The sequence below is a fragment of the Toxorhynchites rutilus genome, chromosome 2 (assembly GCF_029784135.1).
Source record: "Toxorhynchites rutilus septentrionalis strain SRP chromosome 2, ASM2978413v1, whole genome shotgun sequence".
Classification (NCBI taxonomy): domain Eukaryota; kingdom Metazoa; phylum Arthropoda; class Insecta; order Diptera; family Culicidae; genus Toxorhynchites; species Toxorhynchites rutilus.
In genome coordinates this window covers 65,476,526-65,496,107 of record NC_073745.1, presented here as the reverse complement: position 1 = coordinate 65,496,107, position 19,582 = coordinate 65,476,526, and the positions used below count along the sequence as shown (strand labels likewise).

Here is a 19,582-nt window from a genome sequence, read left to right as displayed (position 1 = left end):
ACTTGTTGGAAATTGTAAGGGCTATTCATATATATATATATATATATATATATATATAAATATATATATATATATATATATATATATATATATATATATATATATATATATATATTTGAGAATTAAAAAAAAACTTTTTTGAGAAAAATGAATTTAAATTTTTTAAATAACTTTTTTTCAGCGAATTTTTTTCCCAAAAAATGTTTGGTATTTTTTTGTGAAAATTTTAATCATTTCCTACATTTCATCCCTTGACAAGAATTTTTTATGTCATAGTTCATAGTTTTCAAGTTATAAATTTTTGTAAAAAATTAAGAAAACAATTTTGGCCGTTTCCAAAAAGTAGTTTAATTTTTTTTCGAATATTTCAAGCATGCAAAGTTGCTTAAATGACCCATGTCATTCCTACGACGTTTCACTACTATCTGAGATGGTGCTGCCAACTCCCAAGACGAGTTGGTATGAAATTCGTCTGATATATCCTGTTGTGACTCAAATGTATATCGTCCTCACAAGTTGTGTACCAAAAAATTCGAACAAAAGTGATTGTACCCGCAATGAAAATAACACACAATGACACAATGAGAACCAACACAATTGTCCGCTGAACTATAAGGTGTTTCGGCACTGATCAGTCGATCATGATTAGTCGTGAGTTCAGTCTCGGTTGAGCCTCCGGCAGCGTACAACATGGGCCGTAGAAAGTCTAATGTATCGTATAATTTAATTTAACCTAATAAAATGTATGTGCGTGAAAGGGTAAAAAAGTTTTAGTTTGTTCTTCGTCGCAACATACCCTTTTCTTCGATCGCCGAGAATCTCTCTCATCCACGGCGTGTTGAAGCATCTGAACGTGCCGTTGGAATATTGACTAAAAGAAGATCCTATAGTTAAATCTAAATCAACTTATGTTACCATTCTCTCAAATCCTCTAACAAGGTAATTTAATTTCACAGAACAGTTGGCTAGTTCAGTACTCGAAATGCAAAAAAATTATCCTCAATATATAATCCGTGAGGATGAATTGATCCTGGTGTATTTCGGTTTGACAATTCAATCGGTTTGACAATTTCGGAACAATAATAGAATTGATCCAATTGTTGCAACTACTCAATTCTTTAGCCCCGATTTGCCACACTAGTCATGACGCCTCGTAATGAAAGGGTCAATATTAAATTTGAATGTAAGTTTCAACCGAATCTAGGTAATATACTCTCCGTTCATTGAGTTGGTAAATGTATTGTATGAAGCCCAGTGTTCGGTGATAAAATACATTCCCAAATTTCTCTTGAAGTGACATACGGCGTCATACCACGTTAAACGGAAATTATGAAACTCATTCAAATCCATAAACATAAACTTCATGAACATAACGTTAGTCAAAAAGGGTTATAACGCAAAAACTTTCACTAAACATCGGTTGATATACTTCTCCATACACTGGAACACCAGGTTGAAATGGTGAAAACATGTGTCAAAACGCATGCAACGGTTGTGAAAGTCGTTGATTCCAGTAACAAATTATCGGTTGCTCTACCGGTCCGTAGCTTTACGTGATTTGTTTGACCCATTCCCTCATGATGACTGCCACGCAAGCATAAAAAAGTTTATAATCGAAAGCGAATTTAATTGCTTTTGCGTGTTGCTCAAATTGTGCTCTTCTAGAAACATATAGCATACATTTGTGTTCAAAAGTGTGACATTATTTGGAAGCGATGAGGAAAGTAACATAAATAATTCTCTGGTTAGTGCGATTTATCAGAGCAGGAAAGCACCAAATAGTCGGAAGTGAATAATGTTAGAACACATCAATACAGTGGGGGAAAATCCTATAAGCGCACCTGGGTTTTCTGAAAATTCTAGATATATAGTAGATAAAATCATTCCTTTTTTACGTAGTGATTTCCTAATGACTAAATGTGTACTAACTTTGTTGTTTAAGTCATCATTGGTGCAAACATATTTTTTTACAAAAACATTTTTAAAATTATGGTGCGAAATTCTCCTAAGCGCAACTGGCATTTTAAATATTTTCCCACCAATATGTAAACATCTTGGCCATTTTTCAACACATCCTGGTAAGGTTGTAACGTGAGAACGAGTTAACCACAATCAGCTAAGCAGTGAAGTAGCGCAATTGAATTTGAAACACGATGCCGAAAGGAAAGTTCTTGGACGAAACTGAGCGGAGATTAATAACCGAATTGAAGGATATTGGTTTAAGCAACCGGGAGATAGCAAAGAGGATAGAGGAGAAACAGTGGTCCGAATTTTTTTTCAAGAAGGGCCCAAAATATGGCATCAGAAGGAAGAATAAAGGTAACTGCAAAATTTCAAACCGCGACCGGAACCGTATCATTCAGAGACTGGGAAATTTAATGCTTCGGAAATAAAGCAAGAACTGGACCTTCCCATATCCAAACGACGTGTTTCCCAAATTTTGCGAGGATCTGGACATCTGGTTTACACGAAGAAGGCAAAGAAACCAAACCTCACCCCAAGGCACATTAAAGCAAGATTGGATTTCGCTAAACAGCACATAGATTGGAAGGCAGAGTGGAATGAAGTGATCTTTTCCGACGAGAAAAAGTTCAATCTTGATGGTCCCGACTGCTGCGCGTATTATTGGCATGATCTTCGAAAAAATCCCGAAGTGAAGTTGAGCAGGAATTTTGGTGGTGGAAGTCTCATGGTGTGGGCTGCGTTTTGAAGAAAAGGGAAGACTCCTATCGCCACTGTTTCGACAAGGATGAACTCCGACAACTATGTAGAGCTACTGGACAGTGTTTTGGTGCCATTTACAGAAGACATTATGGACGACAACTTCATCTTCCAGCAGGATATTTTATTTATTTATTTATTCATTTCGTCAAACAAATTTAGACTACACACTTATACACTAATGTTACAATGTTTTCTTAGGTTAAATATTATTTTTGCGGTACATGTTTCTTTTTAGCTATTTTTTATTCATTGTTGTGTCAATTATTTCGCAGTGCTGGTTGTATATACGCATCATGCGATTGATAGGGGCGTTATTTGCATAATTTGTTCTAGATGTTTTGGTTAGAAACAAATTTCGCGTTCTTAGTTGACGCCCAGGTACATAGAAATTTTGTTTTTCTAGTAATTCAGCTGACTGTACTCGTTGCGAAATTAGGTCATTAACAAAAGAAAGCATTGCAAATTCACGGCGTTCTTTTAGTGTTTGGATGTTTATGAGCATGCAACGTGCTTCATATGAAGGAAGTGGAAATGAGGTCCAGTTGAGTTTACGAAGTGCAAATAGAAGAAACTGTTTCTGGACTGATTCAATGCGTTCTTCATGTACGACCATATACGGGTTCCAAACGATGTAACAGTATTCCAGAATAGGCCTTACATATGTAATATATAAAAGCTTTATTGTGTATGGGTCCTGGAAGTTATGTGAGAAGCGTTTGACAAAACTTAACACACTATTCGCCTTATTTATTACAGAGTTGTAGTGTTCTATGAATGTGAGTTTACAGTCCAGGACGACGCCTAGATCTCCAACTATTTCACATTTTTCTACATTTTGATTTCCAAGACATATTACAATATTTGGTACATGTTTTTTTCTGCTAAATGTTATAGAGTTGCACTTTTTCACATTCAGTGTTAGTAGATTTTTATCACACCAAGTATGGAATACATGTATTTCGTTTCGAAATGCTTCGATGTTGTTTTCTTTTCCAATTTCCGCGAAAAGCTTCATGTCGTCGGCATACACAAGTACATTGATACGCTTGAGAACGAAGGAGATGTCATTAAGGTACAGAATGAAAAGAAGAGGACCAAGATGAGAGCCTTGTGGGACTCCCGATGTGACTTTTACTGGATTTGAAAGAGAATTTTGAAAATGAACAATTTGTTCACGGTTTGTTAGATAAGAATTGATCCAGTTTAAGAGTCTTTGTTCCATTCCTATTTTCTGCAATTTGAAGAGTAGTAATGGAATGTCGATGCGGTCAAATGCTTTACTGAAGTCAGTGTAAAGAGTTTCTACGTGTTTGCCATTTTCCATTGCATTCAAAATAAAAGTCACAAAAGCCAACAGATTAGTTGCAGTTGAACGGCCTTTGAAGAAGCCATGTTGCATACACGTAATTCTATTCTTTACTTGTTGGAAGACTTTTTCGTTGACTATTGCTTCGAACAGTTTAGGAATGCAAGAGATAATGGCAATTCCACGATAATTACGTACGTCAGATTTAGCGCCTGATTTAAAGATAGGTACCAAAAAAGATTGTTTCCATTTTTCTGGGAATATTCCAGTTTGTAGTGACATATTGAAAATGCAATGTAAGGGAAGGGTGAGTCCCTCAGCCAGGTTCTTAAGAATATAGGTGCTATTCCGTCAGGTCCTGGTCCTTTTGTTCCGTCTAATTTTTTTAGTGCATGGCATATTTCCTGTTGTGAAAGATAGTTCACCGATATGTCATTTGGATAATCCGGTAAAAATGAAAAGTAGTTCCGATCGCGATTTTCTTCGGAAAATGTGGTATATACTTCCTGAAAGAAATATGCAAAAAGAGATTACAAATTTCGTTCGAAGAATTCCTCACATCCTCATCGAGATGCATCTGCGATGGGAAGTTATTGCTTTTGAGCTTAGACTTTACGTAATTAAAGAATTTCTTCGGGCATGATTTGACTTCAGTTTCGACCTTTCTATTGTACTCTTCGTGTGCACTTTTAATTGCAAAATTTAATTCTTGGGAAATTTATAATATTTTGATATTCAAGCAAATTTTGATGACTTTTGTCTATTTTGTTTTTTTTATGTGCTTTTTGTTTTTTATTCTTTAGATTTCTTATTTGAACGTTAAACCAAATAGGATATTTGCTGGTTGAATTTCTTCGTCTTCTTTTCTTCGGCACAAATTCTGATATTATGTTATTCAGAATTTCGTGAAGAATATGTACAGTTAAGTTGACATCTCGTTCGCTGTTTAATAAAGTTTGCCATTCTATGGCTTTTAGGCTACATTTGATTGCTTCAAAGTTCGTCTTGTTATATTCCGGTACTTCTTCATACTCCCAGTCGATGGGCAATTGTCTATTATGTATAAAGATTGAGTATTCAATTGCTGTGTGAAATTTTTAATTTTTCCAAAGAGGAGTCATGGACTCATTCACACAAAAGTCGTCGGTGATGTTAGTAAATAATAGGTCTAGATAATATTTTTGGAAATTTTTTACATGATTTATTTGGTTAAGACCGAGATGTGCAATGCTGCCATTCACGTAAGCAAGAAATCATTGTCATGGTTTTCCGAAAGAAACATTCAGGTTATGGACTGGCCAGCTCGTAGCCCGGATCTCAATCCCATCGAGAATCTCTGGGGAATCCTGGCAAGGCGAGTCTACAGTAGTAGACGTGAGTTGGAGAAATGTGTAAGGGACGAGTGGAATAAAATTCCACATGAAATGTTGGATAATCTGATTGAGTCAATGCCAAACCGTGTCTATAAAACTATTCTGAAAAATGGTAAACCAACCAAATATTGAATGCTGTCATTTTCATGTATAAATCGTTCTTTGAGAATAAAGTCTGATGTGCGCTTATAAGAATTTCTACCTTGAAAACACGTTTTTCTCATTCTGAATAACTGTTGAGAATAGGATTGGGACTTTTCTTGGCAAGATAAACTTGATTTTTGAAGGTCATTTAAATCCCATGAAAATATTTTGAAAATATATATCTAGTTAATCTTACAGTCAAAATATACATGTGCGCTTATAGGAATTTCTCGCACTGTATTTTTGGAACAAAACAAAAAACGAATGAAGTGCCATTTTAAGCAAACATTCATAACGCAAGTCCAAGAGTATAATAGACAGATCATGGATTGTTTAGCATCCATAGCATCCACACTGTTCTTGCTGCCTTTTTTTCAATTCAACCAGAATCGAGAGCGCTTACCTAATATATGTGTCGATCCCAACTCCCGAAGATATTTGCAAGTCTCATAATGACTTGATCGATTTCTCTCCATCGACTTTCTCTTTTGTTCATAATTTAACATAGATGGTAAAGTTTATTTGACAATGTGGACGATAGATCAGAGCCTCAATTATCGGTTTCTATAGCAAAATCAAATTGGAACGTTTTTGTGCGCTGTGTTATTCACGAAAGAAAACGTTGATGAAGAGAAATCGATCAAGTCACTTACACCCCTTTCATTCTAAACCCCTCATTTATTGTATAAAAAGAAAATAGTCGAAAATTCGACTCGAAAGTAGTAACATTTTGTAACACATCCGCAAACAGAACTTTATACTTTTTATCTTCTTTCTTTTTTAGTCACATTGGGTCCGATGCGGGACTTAACGTGTTAAAGACCACATATACTCGAAAAGTACGCAAATGACAAGCAATATGGAAGCATGAAACAACTCAAGGCTGACCTTTTTGGTTGTTAGATTGAAACACAACTTCAATCTGTAAGCTATGAACAATACTAAACCATAGTATTTATTTTTCCATACCTATGAAACAGTCAAAAATCTTATTACTCCATGACACTTTGATTAACAAAAAATATACCAAAGTAATGGTGAAACCTTTGTCATGGATCACGAAACCCTTCTTCAAAACGAAAGCAAGGAGTATTGTGTTCGAAAAATCCGATAAGTTTCCATTAATCCTTTCATGAACAACGGGTTTCAAATGGACTCCGATATAGAAACACACGGGAAAAGTATATTTCTCGGAAAACTTCATCAACAGCAAAAATTTTCCTTCTTCTCACCAAATCATCAACAGCCCTCAACAGCGCCCACCGCGGTGAAACACACCAACACAAACGTCAAACTGACGCAGAGCTTCTCGTCGAGCGATTATGACACCATCGCACTAACCTAAGTTTTCTCTCGACAACGCTCTCACCGTTCCTCTTTTTCTCATCCTTCGCACACTCCCTGCACTCGAACATGTGCGAGCCTCAAAAATTTCCCGCACACAAACCTGAAAACCAAGTCCTTGCTCGACTTGCTGCTGTAACTCAAAAATGAAAACATTCTTCCCCTCTGGGTGGCCTCCCAAAGGGGAAAAGCTTCGACCGTGCTGAGAAGCAAGCAAGCTTCTGGTCAAACCACTGAGAGTTCACTGCGGAGAACTGGTATTTTGGTGAGTGAACGCTCACAGTTGGATAATGGAGAGGGAGAGACGAGAGAAAATGAAGGCAATGTAGCCAAAGGCAAACGGGATGAGCAAATGTCACTTTTCTTGTCATGAGCTTTGCCATGAGTGCACACTAATACATCGCGTTGAGTGTTGGGATGCAAATAAAGATTTCATTAGTGATCGTTTGTTTGCAATGAACGAGCCGAGTTGTCTCATTCATCGAAGATAGTAATTTGTGTCGTTATTTGGAATGATGATCAAATCCGGTTGTTTATTTGGTAGAATGTTCCATGTTAATTAAGAAACTGTCCGCAGAGTAAATTGTCAGTAAAAATATCTAATATTTTCGAATTTGTATAGCACACGCCTAAAATGAACCGAAACGCAAAACAAAATCTACAGATAGAACCCTTAAGCTACCTATTGCCATGGGAGATGCAAGCGAATCCTATTTCCAGCTGTTGAAGGGGTAACTGTGCACACCGGTAGGTCGTGTACCCCGTAAAGATGTCTTCAGCTCAGAAATGAGTATTCGGATTGGATGGAAAAAAAACTGGAGAAAACCAAGATCAAGGACTTGGCTCAGCATTTAGTTCCAACGGTAAAGTCAGAAAAATGAAAATCCAAGAAACAAAGAGAGACTTAAGACGGCAGTTAAGGAAATCTGGGAGAATATTCCGTCCACAGTAACCAGAAATCTCGCAGAATCGATGCCATGACCCTTCAGGCTATTGGTTTTCACGATTTGTAACTTTTGCTGAACTGAATTCACTTGTTTTGTAAAAAAATTGTACTGCCACGCCATAATTGACGATGTTTTTTTTTACTTTTTTTAAACGTGAATTTAAATTTTCACCTTCTCATTTTTACTTTGCACTTCATAAGAAAAAAATGTCGAATAGAAATTGTTTTCAATTAATTACTTTTGAATCTCGAAAAAGTCGAAAATAACGAACCAATCATGTGTGTACACTAGGGTGCCAATGAATGTATGGGAAAAAATCGACCTTAAAATTTCAAAAAGTTGTCCTATACAAAATGTTAACCACCTCGAAAAAACTCCCTATGCCAAATTTCAGCTCAATCGGACTTAAGGGAGAGCGGCGCAAAGCGGTCAAAGTTTGAATTTTTTGAAAATCGAAAAATCACCGAAGGGGGGAGTAAAGGAAATCGGGGTTTTCGAAAAAAAAATTTGATGCCAAATATCTTAAAATTGCATGAAACGTCGAGATCTAGTGTCATCTCGAAAAAAAAAATTTTGTCAAAAATCGACATCTGGGACTTAGTTTTTTTTCGGCATGCGAAACGAAATGTATGGTTTAGGGCGCCAATAAAAATAGTTATCTCGGTTTTTCATTCGGAAATTGCTACGAAATGTTGATATGCACAATAATATACCCTATGCAAAATATTAGCTCATTCGGACTTCATTTGCTGGTGTCGTAAACGTTGAAATTTGAGTTTCTTGAAAATCGAAAAATCAGCGGAAATCGGGGTTTTTTAAAAAAAAATGATGCCAAAAGTCATAAAATTGCATGACGCGTTGAGTTTTACAGTTATTAAATCTCGACGAATAATGCAATTTTAAGACATTTGGCATAAAAAAAAAAATTTAGAAACCTCGATTTTCGGTGATTTTTCGTTTTTCAAAAAAACTCAAATTTTAACGTTTGTGACACCAGTAAATGAAATCCGAATGAGATAACATTTTAAATAGGGTATATAATTGTTCAATTCAACATTTCGTGGCAAGTTCCGAAGGAAAAATCGAGATAACTATTTTTATTATCACCCTAAACCATACTTTTCGTTTCGCATTCCGAAAAAAAACTAAGTCCCAGTGTGTCGATTTTTGACAAAAAAAAATTTTTCGAGATGACACTAGATCTCGACGCTTCATGCCATTTTAAGACATTTGCCATAAAAAATTTTTTTCGGAAACCCCGATTTCCTTTACTTCTGATTTTTCGATTTTCAAAAAACTCAAACTTTGACCGCTTTGCGCCACTCTCCCTTAAGTCCGATTGAGCTGATATTTGGCATAGGGTGTTTTTTCGAGGTGGTGAACATTTTTTATGGGGTAACTTTTTTAAACTCGAGATGACCATTTTCATTGGCACCCTAGGGTACACTCAATACTGCGACTGTATGTATCAACTCACGTAATTTGGCAAATTCACACATGAAGTGAGATCGAAGATCAAAAAATCCATTGTGTTAATCAAGAATCGCGAAAACCTCGATTTTATTTATCACTGCAGACTAGCTGACCCGGCAAACTTCGTCCCGCCCAAAATTTGTTCTTTGTTATCGATACCTTCAAACATTCACGTATTCTTACTATGAGCAAGTTCATGGGTCCAATCGCAGGGAGGGGTGTCATACAATCATAGAAACATTTCTCATACCCAAAAACCCTCACATGCCAAATTATGCTTGATTAGTTCTCGAGTTACGCAGAAACTTGTGTTTCATTTCTATGGCAGAAACCACCCCCTCCTCCTCAAAAAGGTGGGAGGAGTGTTGAACGACTTTAGAAATGTTTCCTACCCCTAAAACCTCCATATGCCAAATTTGGTTCAGTTTACTTGATTAGTCCTTGAATTATGCAGAAATGTATGCTTTATTTCTATGGCAGTTACCCATCCCCCCCCCCACTTTATGTGAGGGGAGGAGTGTCTATTCTCCATGGAAACGTTTCGTGTCCCCTAAAACATTCGCATGACAAATTTAGCTCCATTTGCTTAGTTAGTTTTCGAATAATGCAGAAATTTGTCTTTCATTTGTATGGCAGCTCCCCCTTAGAGAGGAGGGTGGAGTGTCTAACTACGGTAAAAACATTTATTGCACCCTAAAACCTCCACATGCCAAATTTGGTTTCATTTGCTTCAGGATTTCTCGAGTTGTTATGGCAGCGTTTTATGGCTGACCCACCTAACCACCATAGAATCATTTATTGCACCCTAAAACGTCTACATGCAAAATTTGGTTCCATTTGCTTGATTTATTCTCGAGTAATGCAGAAATTTGAGTTTCTTCGTATGGCAGCCCCCCCTTAGAGAGGGGTGGTGGAGAGTCTAACCACCATAAAAACATTTATTGCACCCTAAAACCTCAATATGCCTAATTTGGCTTCATTTGCTTGATTAATTCTCGAGTAATGCAGAAATTTGTGTTTCTTTTGTATGGCAGCCCCCCCTTAGAGAGGGGGGTGGAGAGTCTAACCACCATAGAATCATTTGCACCCTAAAACCTCCATATTTAAAATTTGGTTTCTTTTGCTTGATTAATTCTCGAGTAATGCAGAAATTTTATTTGTATGGCGGGGGGGGGGCAGGGGAGGCGGGAGTTGTCTCAAACTATCACGAAAACCTTCCCCGGCCCCAAAAACCCCTACATACCAATTTTAATGTCGATCGGTTCAGTAGTTTCCGAGTCCATAAAAATCAGACAGACAGAAATTTATATATATATATGCAGAAAATTTATATATATATATGCAGAAATGTATGCTTTATTTCTATGGCAGTTACCCATCCCCCCCCCACTTTATGTGAGGGGAGGAGTGTCTATTCTCCATGGAAACGTTTCGTGTCCCCTAAAACATTCGCATGACAAATTTAGCTCCATTTGCTTAGTTAGTTTTCGAATAATGCAGAAATTTGTCTTTCATTTGTATGGCAGCTCCCCCTTAGAGAGGAGGGTGGAGTGTCTAACTACGGTAAAAACATTTATTGCACCCTAAAACCTCCACATGCCAAATTTGGTTTCATTTGCTTCAGGATTTCTCGAGTTGTTATGGCAGCGTTTTATGGCTGACCCACCTAACCACCATAGAATCATTTATTGCACCCTAAAACGTCTACATGCAAAATTTGGTTCCATTTGCTTGATTTATTCTCGAGTAATGCAGAAATTTGAGTTTCTTCGTATGGCAGCCCCCCCTTAGAGAGGGGTGGTGGAGAGTCTAACCACCATAAAAACATTTATTGCACCCTAAAACCTCAATATGCCTAATTTGGCTTCATTTGCTTGATTAATTCTCGAGTAATGCAGAAATTTGTGTTTCTTTTGTATGGCAGCCCCCCCTTAGAGAGGGGGGTGGAGAGTCTAACCACCATAGAATCATTTGCACCCTAAAACCTCCATATTTAAAATTTGGTTTCTTTTGCTTGATTAATTCTCGAGTAATGCAGAAATTTTATTTGTATGGCGGGGGGGGGGCAGGGGAGGCGGGAGTTGTCTCAAACTATCACGAAAACCTTCCCCGGCCCCAAAAACCCCTACATACCAATTTTAATGTCGATCGGTTCAGTAGTTTCCGAGTCCATAAAAATCAGACAGACAGAAATTTATATATATATATATATATATATATATATATATATATATATGATTGTTTGGTGTTGCAAATTATGCAGTCGTAATGATAAATATAAACAAGGAGCGGAGAAAGCGGGAGGGAAATATTTATGCTAGGGTATTGATAATGAATCTCTGCTGAGGCAAATATTCAGCCTTTTCCATGCAGTTAACATTGTTTGTTTTCTTTCATCAATGCATTGAACTGACGCTATGGAGAAGCAGGTGTCAATGTTGTGCACCAAAAATTTTTTTGGGTAATACCAAGTTGTTATATTAAGTTGTTAATTTATTTGGGCTCGCGTACCGGTCGCAAAACTGCTTCAACTAGGGTTGAAATCTAATCTTAATCATCATGAGTGTTACTCTTTTCGAGGTTATGGAGATTAACAGATAAAGTTTATTTCGTTTATTTAGTCACCAAGAAAGTAAATGTAAATTTTCGCAGCATTATGAAATAATATCCACAGTTATAACGGGTGTTAAATAAAAAATGAGAATTTTTTCAATACCTTTCAGTAACTCAAATAAAGAGCGTAAAATTTTCTTTCTCCTAGAAAATTGCTCTTTGGGCTCCCTAGAAACAGTAGGCGTGTTTGGTTTTGCTAGTTTGAATTTAGTCAAAGCAAAGATGGCGTCGAAACAGCACGTGCTCCGCGAACGCATTGTACGGTTCTACGAAACGCATTTCCAGCAAGGAAAAAAGTTCACTGTGGCACATTTGAAGGAAGAAAATGTACCTGTCAGTACGGTATATCGTATCCTGGGTTCCCTGAACGTAGAGCGGAAGGTCGGAAGTGGTCGTCCGGTGACGATAATGACGAAGCAGAGGAAGTCATCATTAAAGAAGCTGTTTGACAACAAGGACGCAACCAGCCTGCGTGACGCCGGTCGGAAATATGGCTGCTCCCACGTATTGATTCATCGAACCCTCAAGATGGAAGGAATCGTCTGCAGGAAGAAGACGAGGTCGCCGGAGTACACGGAGGAGCAGATTGAGACGGTGGATGATCAAAAAATACCGCGGGACGTCTTTCGTTCTGGACGACGAAAGCTATTTTCCGCTGTCCAAAACGCATATTCCAGGAAATGATAATTACTACTCCAGTGACAAGTCATCCACACCGCCTAAAGTGAAATACAAGTTCAAGCACAAGTTTGAAAAAAAGGTTATGTTGTACATCGCCATTTCCGACCGGGGCATTTCAAAGCCTTAGTTTAAGCCGAGCGGTCTGGCAATCAACCATCAAATATATCGAGAAGAGTGCCTCGATAAAACCCTGCTGCCGTTCCTGATCGAGCATCACGCGGATGGGAAGTACGTCTTCTGGCCGGACAAGGCGTCTTCCCATTACGCCAAGAAGACGCTGGCGTATCTTGAGGAGAAAAAGATACCGTTCGTGCCGAAAGATCGTAACCCAACAAACTTGCCCCAGTGCCGCCTAATAGAGGATTTCTTTGGCTCACTCAGTGCCCTAGTGTATAAAAACAATTGGAGGGCCAAGGACACGAAGCAACTGACTACAAGAATCCGGAATTGTATCCGGAAAATGGACGTAAGTGCCATACAACGTTCTTGTGAGAGCATCGCGACAAAGTTGCGTCGAACAGCAGACCACGGCCCTTACTCAAACATTCACTGACATTTTTTTGAAGAAAATACATTATGTTATTAATAAAAAATACTGAAATCGATGAAAAAAAATAATTTTTTTTATGTGTGATTGAAAAAAATCTCATTTTTTATTTAACACCCGTTAAACAAGCGACTTAAACTAGACTACAGCGTAGTTCTACGTCAACAATGCCTTGAACACAACCTCCTATAATTTTTTTTAAACTGAAGCAGTACTTATAGAGAAACGTTAGAATGGTTAACTCTGGGTGGTACAAACCATTCGTTTGCCTGAAGTTTTCGTCCAAATAAGGAAAAAACAACCAGCCGCAAAACTTGCGGAGCAGCTCTGGTGAATAAGATTTCAAACGATACAAAAATGTTATTGTCTCTGTGCTCATGAAATATTTGAACGAAATTGTTAAATATGACAAATATTACATTGATTTTGAGTACGATCATTTGTTTTATAACCCTTTGGGGCACGGTGGTACTAAAAATGTCCCACCTTTTTGATGCGTAATAACGCATGGTGGGACATTTGATCAGAAACATGTTCGATTGCTTTGGCAAGGTTGATCATCATGTGACAACACACCATTTTTTTCAATTTTTAATGATATAAAATTTCTGTGCAACATGGGTATTTTTATTTTCTAGAATTATGTGCCTCATAAGTGGATCAACTCAATAACTGTTTATTAGAATTCTTGCAATGAATCCACAAAATCACTTTGCGTAAAAATGATGGTTTTATTGAACGTTCACCAATATTATTAATAGCATAACTCGTTGATGTTGAATACTCAATTGGGATGCTTCATGGTGGACACCATCCGAGAAACAGATTAATTTGAAGGATACTCGAAAAAAATAATCAAAACCACAAAGTAACGAAATCAAACTTTCACCCGAGACAGAATGGTTCCGCAGCGACGGAACCTTACCGCAATGGTGGCTATTCGCTTTCTAAAAATCCCTCCAGCGGTGTGCCATCACGAGAGGGATATACCCTGCGCCACACACAACGTGAGCGAAGGACACAACGAAGCACGGACGGTTGGTGCGGAACAAGGGAGGGGTCTGGGGTCTCAATGCGGAGATCAAGTAGTGTCAGCATTCGTGGCGCCAAAGAAAATCGATAGCCTTATGTGTCTGCCTTTTCTTCATCGCACACGCACAGCAAAGCACACACACACACACACACAAATACATGCCCCGTTCATAATTTTGACCCCCCCGACTCTGCAGTATTTGGAGCGGTATTATCTGCACATCGTATGTTTTCCTTTTCTTTCCTTTTTTTTTGGTACTCATCTAGACGAGAATGTTCTTTCAGTTTACGAATTATCTGGTCAAAGCAGTATTACTGTGTCAAAAAAGGAAATTTAAGCTAGAAGACGATGACAAAAGCTTATGTAAAAAAAGTCCTAGCAATACAGAATGGCAATAAAGAGCAAGAGAAAGACGAGAGAAGGATAAAAGAGTAAAGCACAGAGATCATTTGCCGTGAGAGACAAAGGCACTTTGTCGTGTGAGAATGAGCGAAATGTGACGGCTACAGTGAGAAAATAAAGCTTTTGTTCTCTAATGCTCGTTGGTTCGCAGGATAATTTTCACATCTGGAAAAATCAATAATTTTCCAGACAACAAATGGATGTTCTTTGTGGAAAGAATAGTTGCGACAGAAGAAATGCGTATTTTGCACTAAATGAGGGGGTCCTTGGTGCTCATTGTGGGTCCCACGGTTAATACATTCAAGCGAAGCTTTCCAAGCGTATCAATGCTATCGAAGCTTTTGGACAGCAGAAAGCTCGAAAGCTACCGATTTTTACGTAAAGGCTAGTGGTGAAAAATAGCTAACTTTGATGACACATTACCATTGATTTGGGCTTTGATCCGTACTCCGATGACAATGAAGAAAAAACTGGACCCGGACTGGTCACTTCACGGTTTCACGGTACAAGGTTTTTCTTTTTCTTTAGAGATGCACACACACTGTATCCAGAATTACTGGTTTTCACACTTTCTATATTCGGAAAATTGCTAAGCACACTAAAAAGCTGGGAATCTCCTTCCGCTCGCTTCCTTCTCTTCTTTCCTGATTCCACGAAAGTGACGCACTTCTTGTAGTGAACACTGGTGTGTGTTTTCCGAAATCGATTTTCCAATAAACTTTAGCTTTTCGCTGCACACTCTTTTTTTATTATTAAATTTCTATACACATTGCGAAATATTCTATTTTTATTTTAAATAAGCATCGGATATCTAGAACTGGGGAATGGAAAAAACAACACAAGAGGGCTTTTCAAGGCTGGCAATCATCTGAAAAAGCGAAACCCAAGAAACATAAACGATTCACTGGCATGTATCCCTCAGCTATTCGATTTGACCGTTTTTTTTTTCTGGCAGCTCTTTCTCTTCACAATTTTCACGCAATAATTTTCCTTCCGCCAAGCAGCTGAAACAAAAGCATTTTTTCGCCATCTGCCCGGAGTATCCTGATGCCCCGTTTCTCGGCTCGCCTGGCACCCGTTTTCTTCGATAAAATTATATAAAAGCAAAGGCTCTCTCTCTTCACAAAGCGGGCAACCAATGAAAAACCAACTCAAACAGATCCTAGAGTAAAAAGCAGGCAGGCTGAGGCGATCCAAATATTCTTCCTGTAGCGAATTAGATTTATTTTTTTTTTATTTCTCGAAATTACGACTGCAAGAAGAAGCAGTGCAGCAGCAAAAAAATATCCTTTGACTGGCAAGCGCTGATGGGACACGCAAAGCGACTCACTTGGGGATAGTCTGTGTCCCCTTGGTTTTCCAAAATTGAAGCAAAATTCGAGAGGCGAATATTTGCTTACACACACACACACGCACGGATAGTAGAATACTAGAAGGATTTTGATTTCCGAGTCAATTTTCTCGATCAATTTTCTTTCCGCTTTGTCCTGTTCTTCTAACACACGTTTTCAAACACACACACAAACTTTTTTCAACCGCGGAAAGCTGGGATCAAGATCCTTTTTTTCCCTATCTAAAGGACTTGGAACAGTTCAGCACTGGACTTTTTTTCTTCCTCCCCCTTCTCTTTGCTCTTTTGCATCACACAAAAAAGGATTTCCTGTATGGCGTAAGAACGTTTTTAGCCGACCCGTTCTCGTTCGTGGCTCGTTTGAACTGCAACCCGCAACGCGGCGAAACCTTTGCTCCTGCTGAAAAATCTGTCCCTTTCTTCGTGCGAGTGTCCGTTTCTCTCTCTCTCTCTGTTTTCTCGCTGGAGAGACCCTCTCTGGCCAACACACACAGTGGCAACCACGTGCGCCAACACGAGCCACTCACCACACGGGTGTATTATGGTTTCTCTAAGGACACCTCGAAAGGCCGTTTACGGCTCGTGAGGTCATTCAAAATAATAGGCCAATTCAATCAGATTAACAAACACGTCTTGACACTCAAAGACCCACAAAATGTCCACGTTGTCCGTCGCCCAGAACTACAATGCGGTTAACTCCGCCTAACACACACCCGAACTGGTGCCGTTGAATGAACTTCCCGAACTGACGTTCTGAATTATGCTCCGTAAGCTTTTGAGATTCATGCTCGTTTCTCTAAAAAAAAAAAGCAAAGGAAAAACCTAGATGGAGAGCGAGCATTAAAATGAGAGCGCTGTCAACATAGATTCATGGGTGGCAAAGCTTTCACATCCCTTCGAAAGCTCACCATACTGATGGTGCTGATGAATGGCGAGCCGAAAAAACTTTCGTATTCCTTTGCGAAGCTTTGATTGTCGAATGGGTGTTCGTGCGGGACGATGAGTCATAGGGTTTGTGATAGTGTTGATGGTAAGCAAAAGAGAGAGAGATGGAAATTAAGCTTGATGCAGCTGATGCTGGAATGAATGCATGTGCGCGTTCGAACAGTGGGAAAATGTTTTGAGTAAGTAACGAACCGAGCGTCTCCATAAATTTGAAATGACAACACGGGTGTTTTGCAGGAATGTAGAGGGATGGATGGTAAAGACCTAGGTAGTGCGGACTGAATCAAAACGGCTGTCAAAAAAGATCCAATTGAAATGGCAAAAGAGATCCAACGATCAGGAGTGTTATTTCTCTTATGATAATCAACACTATAAAAATTGATTTTTCGGACCACCCTAAAATGGAAATGGGCACCCTAATGAAAAAATAAAAAATACGGGTCTAATGCTTTGCGATAAAGAACAAAATTACCACTTTTGACGAAAATCTGAGAACCACTACATCGGTTTTGCATGGAATGGCTGGGGTATATAGGGTATATAACCCTAGAGTGCCAATGAAAATGGCCATCTCGAATTTTCAAAGCGAACTTGATTAAAAATGTTGATTCTCACGAAAAACTACTCTATGCAAAATATCAGCTCAATCGGACTTCATTTACTAGTGTTGCACAGCGGTCGAAGTTTGAGTTTTTTGAAAACTGAAAAATCATCCAAGGGAATAAAGGAAATCGGGGTTTTCGAAAAAAAAAATGGTTATGCCAAATGTCTTCAAATTGCATGAAACGTCGAGTTCTACTGTCAGCTCGAAAAAAAATTTGTCAAAAATCGACGGTCTGGGACTGGATTGTTTTTTTCGAAATATGAGGCAAAAATATATGAGGCGAAATATTTGCGAAATATGAGGCGAAATATTAGCAAAAAATATTTCAAGTGAATATGTTAGTTGTAAAATAGAAAATAACTTATGTGTTGTAAGCAGGGCCCGAAATCTTCGAAGATGAAAAACGAAGACCGACTCTACTCTCAGTAGCTTCGCTTCGATTAGAACTGCTTCGGCAGTCGCCCACAACAAAAAGAGACTTGACTAGAAAATGAATTGACTAGCGTTGACTAGCGAGGATGACTGGTGAACTAGTCCAGTCAGTGGTTATTTTAACTGACTCGACTAATGAATACAAAACTGCCTCTTCATTCAACTGACTTCAATTCACATTTCTACTCCCCTAGGAACGAAATTTATACCCACGTACGCAATCTTAATTTTACGTCCATATAAAGAGGAACGAAAACATGATTTCTAATGCAAAGGAGAAGTTACCCCATCAATGGACGGTTTATTGTTTACCCATCGTAAACTCAAACCAACGAACTTAGACTTTATCAAGTATGCTATAAAGGTCCTCGCGTTAGTATTAGCGAGCAAAATAGCGCACACACATTGCACGCTGTTTTATACGTGTGAGTAATTTTCGTGTACGATACAAAAGAATCTAGCTCACCTGTAGTGTATGTCAAACCACGTTGAACTCAAACATCAATGCATGCACACGTACATGGGAGAGAGAAAAAGAGAAACGAATTCGTTTTGGGGGAAGTCACTTCAAAATGCATTGAGGACAATTTGACTGGGAAGAATGAATTGATACAGTCGTGTCGGTAGAGGGAGAAAGCGACTAAACTCCCGACTGACTGTTTAGTCGTTTTGGCGGAGAAACTGCGTGAAAATGCCAAAAGTCATTACTAACTGAATACGGATATAGTCAGTCAGATAGTCAGCTGACTATCCTCAGTTGACTATGACTATGCAGAGCCCTGGTTGTAAGTGTGTTTAAATGTTTCAACGGTCTACACATACATACATACACATACATACGCGTTGTTAATTTTTATAAAAATCAGTATTTCTTCGTTGATATATTGGACATCCACCAAGGCTTGCGGTCTTGTCGTTGGAGAAATTTATAAGAAAATGCAGTGTATATTTTCCATCCGCCATGCAAGGATATAGAAGTTTTAGATCACCACACGGTCATGAACCATGTCTGTGGTAACCAGTCTTCCGAAAAACACTTACACATGTCCACGCGATGTGAAAATTCCATGTTTTTGTTTGAATTCGAACATGATTCTCGCTAGTGTTGAGTGTCTATCCCCAACACGAACAATGATACACAAACATAGACATGTGAAAACAAACACGATGTTTATAATTCAAGAACATCATGTACAAACATATCACCCGATGTCGCAGTATTCATTGCTTTCGTTTCGTTTCTTTTCATGCACGGAAAGAAATTATTCATCCCAAAACATTTCTTCGTAGAATACTTTTTCACAGAAACGAACTTGAAATTTAGTTCGCATTTCAAAAATTGCACGAACTAAGAGGCTATAAGTTCATGCACCAAAATATATATTTTTATTAAGGCTCATATGGCGTCAGCCTAGCGGGGCCGGGAGTTCAATATTTTGACAATGTTTGCTTACAGCTATGTTAGTAATATGTAACCGATTACTCGCGGTTGGCTCGAGGTTAGTATTACAAGTGTTCTCATAATTGGGATGTTGCAGTCTTCAGTGCTCTGTACGTGTGCCCGACATGGGATACTTCCTATTGGAATGCAGCTGACCGTTAATCAGCAACGCCCCCCTAGTCTGCACCCCATATCTAGCGTTGTGCGTCTTTTTCAACTCGA

General features: G+C 38.4%; 1 protein-coding gene across 50 annotated transcripts in view; it reads right to left on the bottom strand.

Annotated features, from left to right (window-relative positions):
* Positions 1 to 16,295, bottom strand: part of LOC129765188 (sodium channel protein para) — a 338,936-nt gene extending 322,641 nt beyond the window's left edge. For all 50 annotated transcript variants that reach the window (XM_055765192.1, XM_055765154.1, XM_055765144.1 and 47 more), the window contains exons 1-2: positions 15,918 to 16,295; positions 15,011 to 15,404 (exon numbers count right to left, since the gene is read on the bottom strand). The gene's annotated coding sequence lies outside the window, so the exon portion shown is untranslated. The remainder of the gene's footprint in view (positions 1 to 15,010; positions 15,405 to 15,917) is intronic.
* Between the last annotated feature and the right edge of the window lie 3,287 nt (positions 16,296 to 19,582).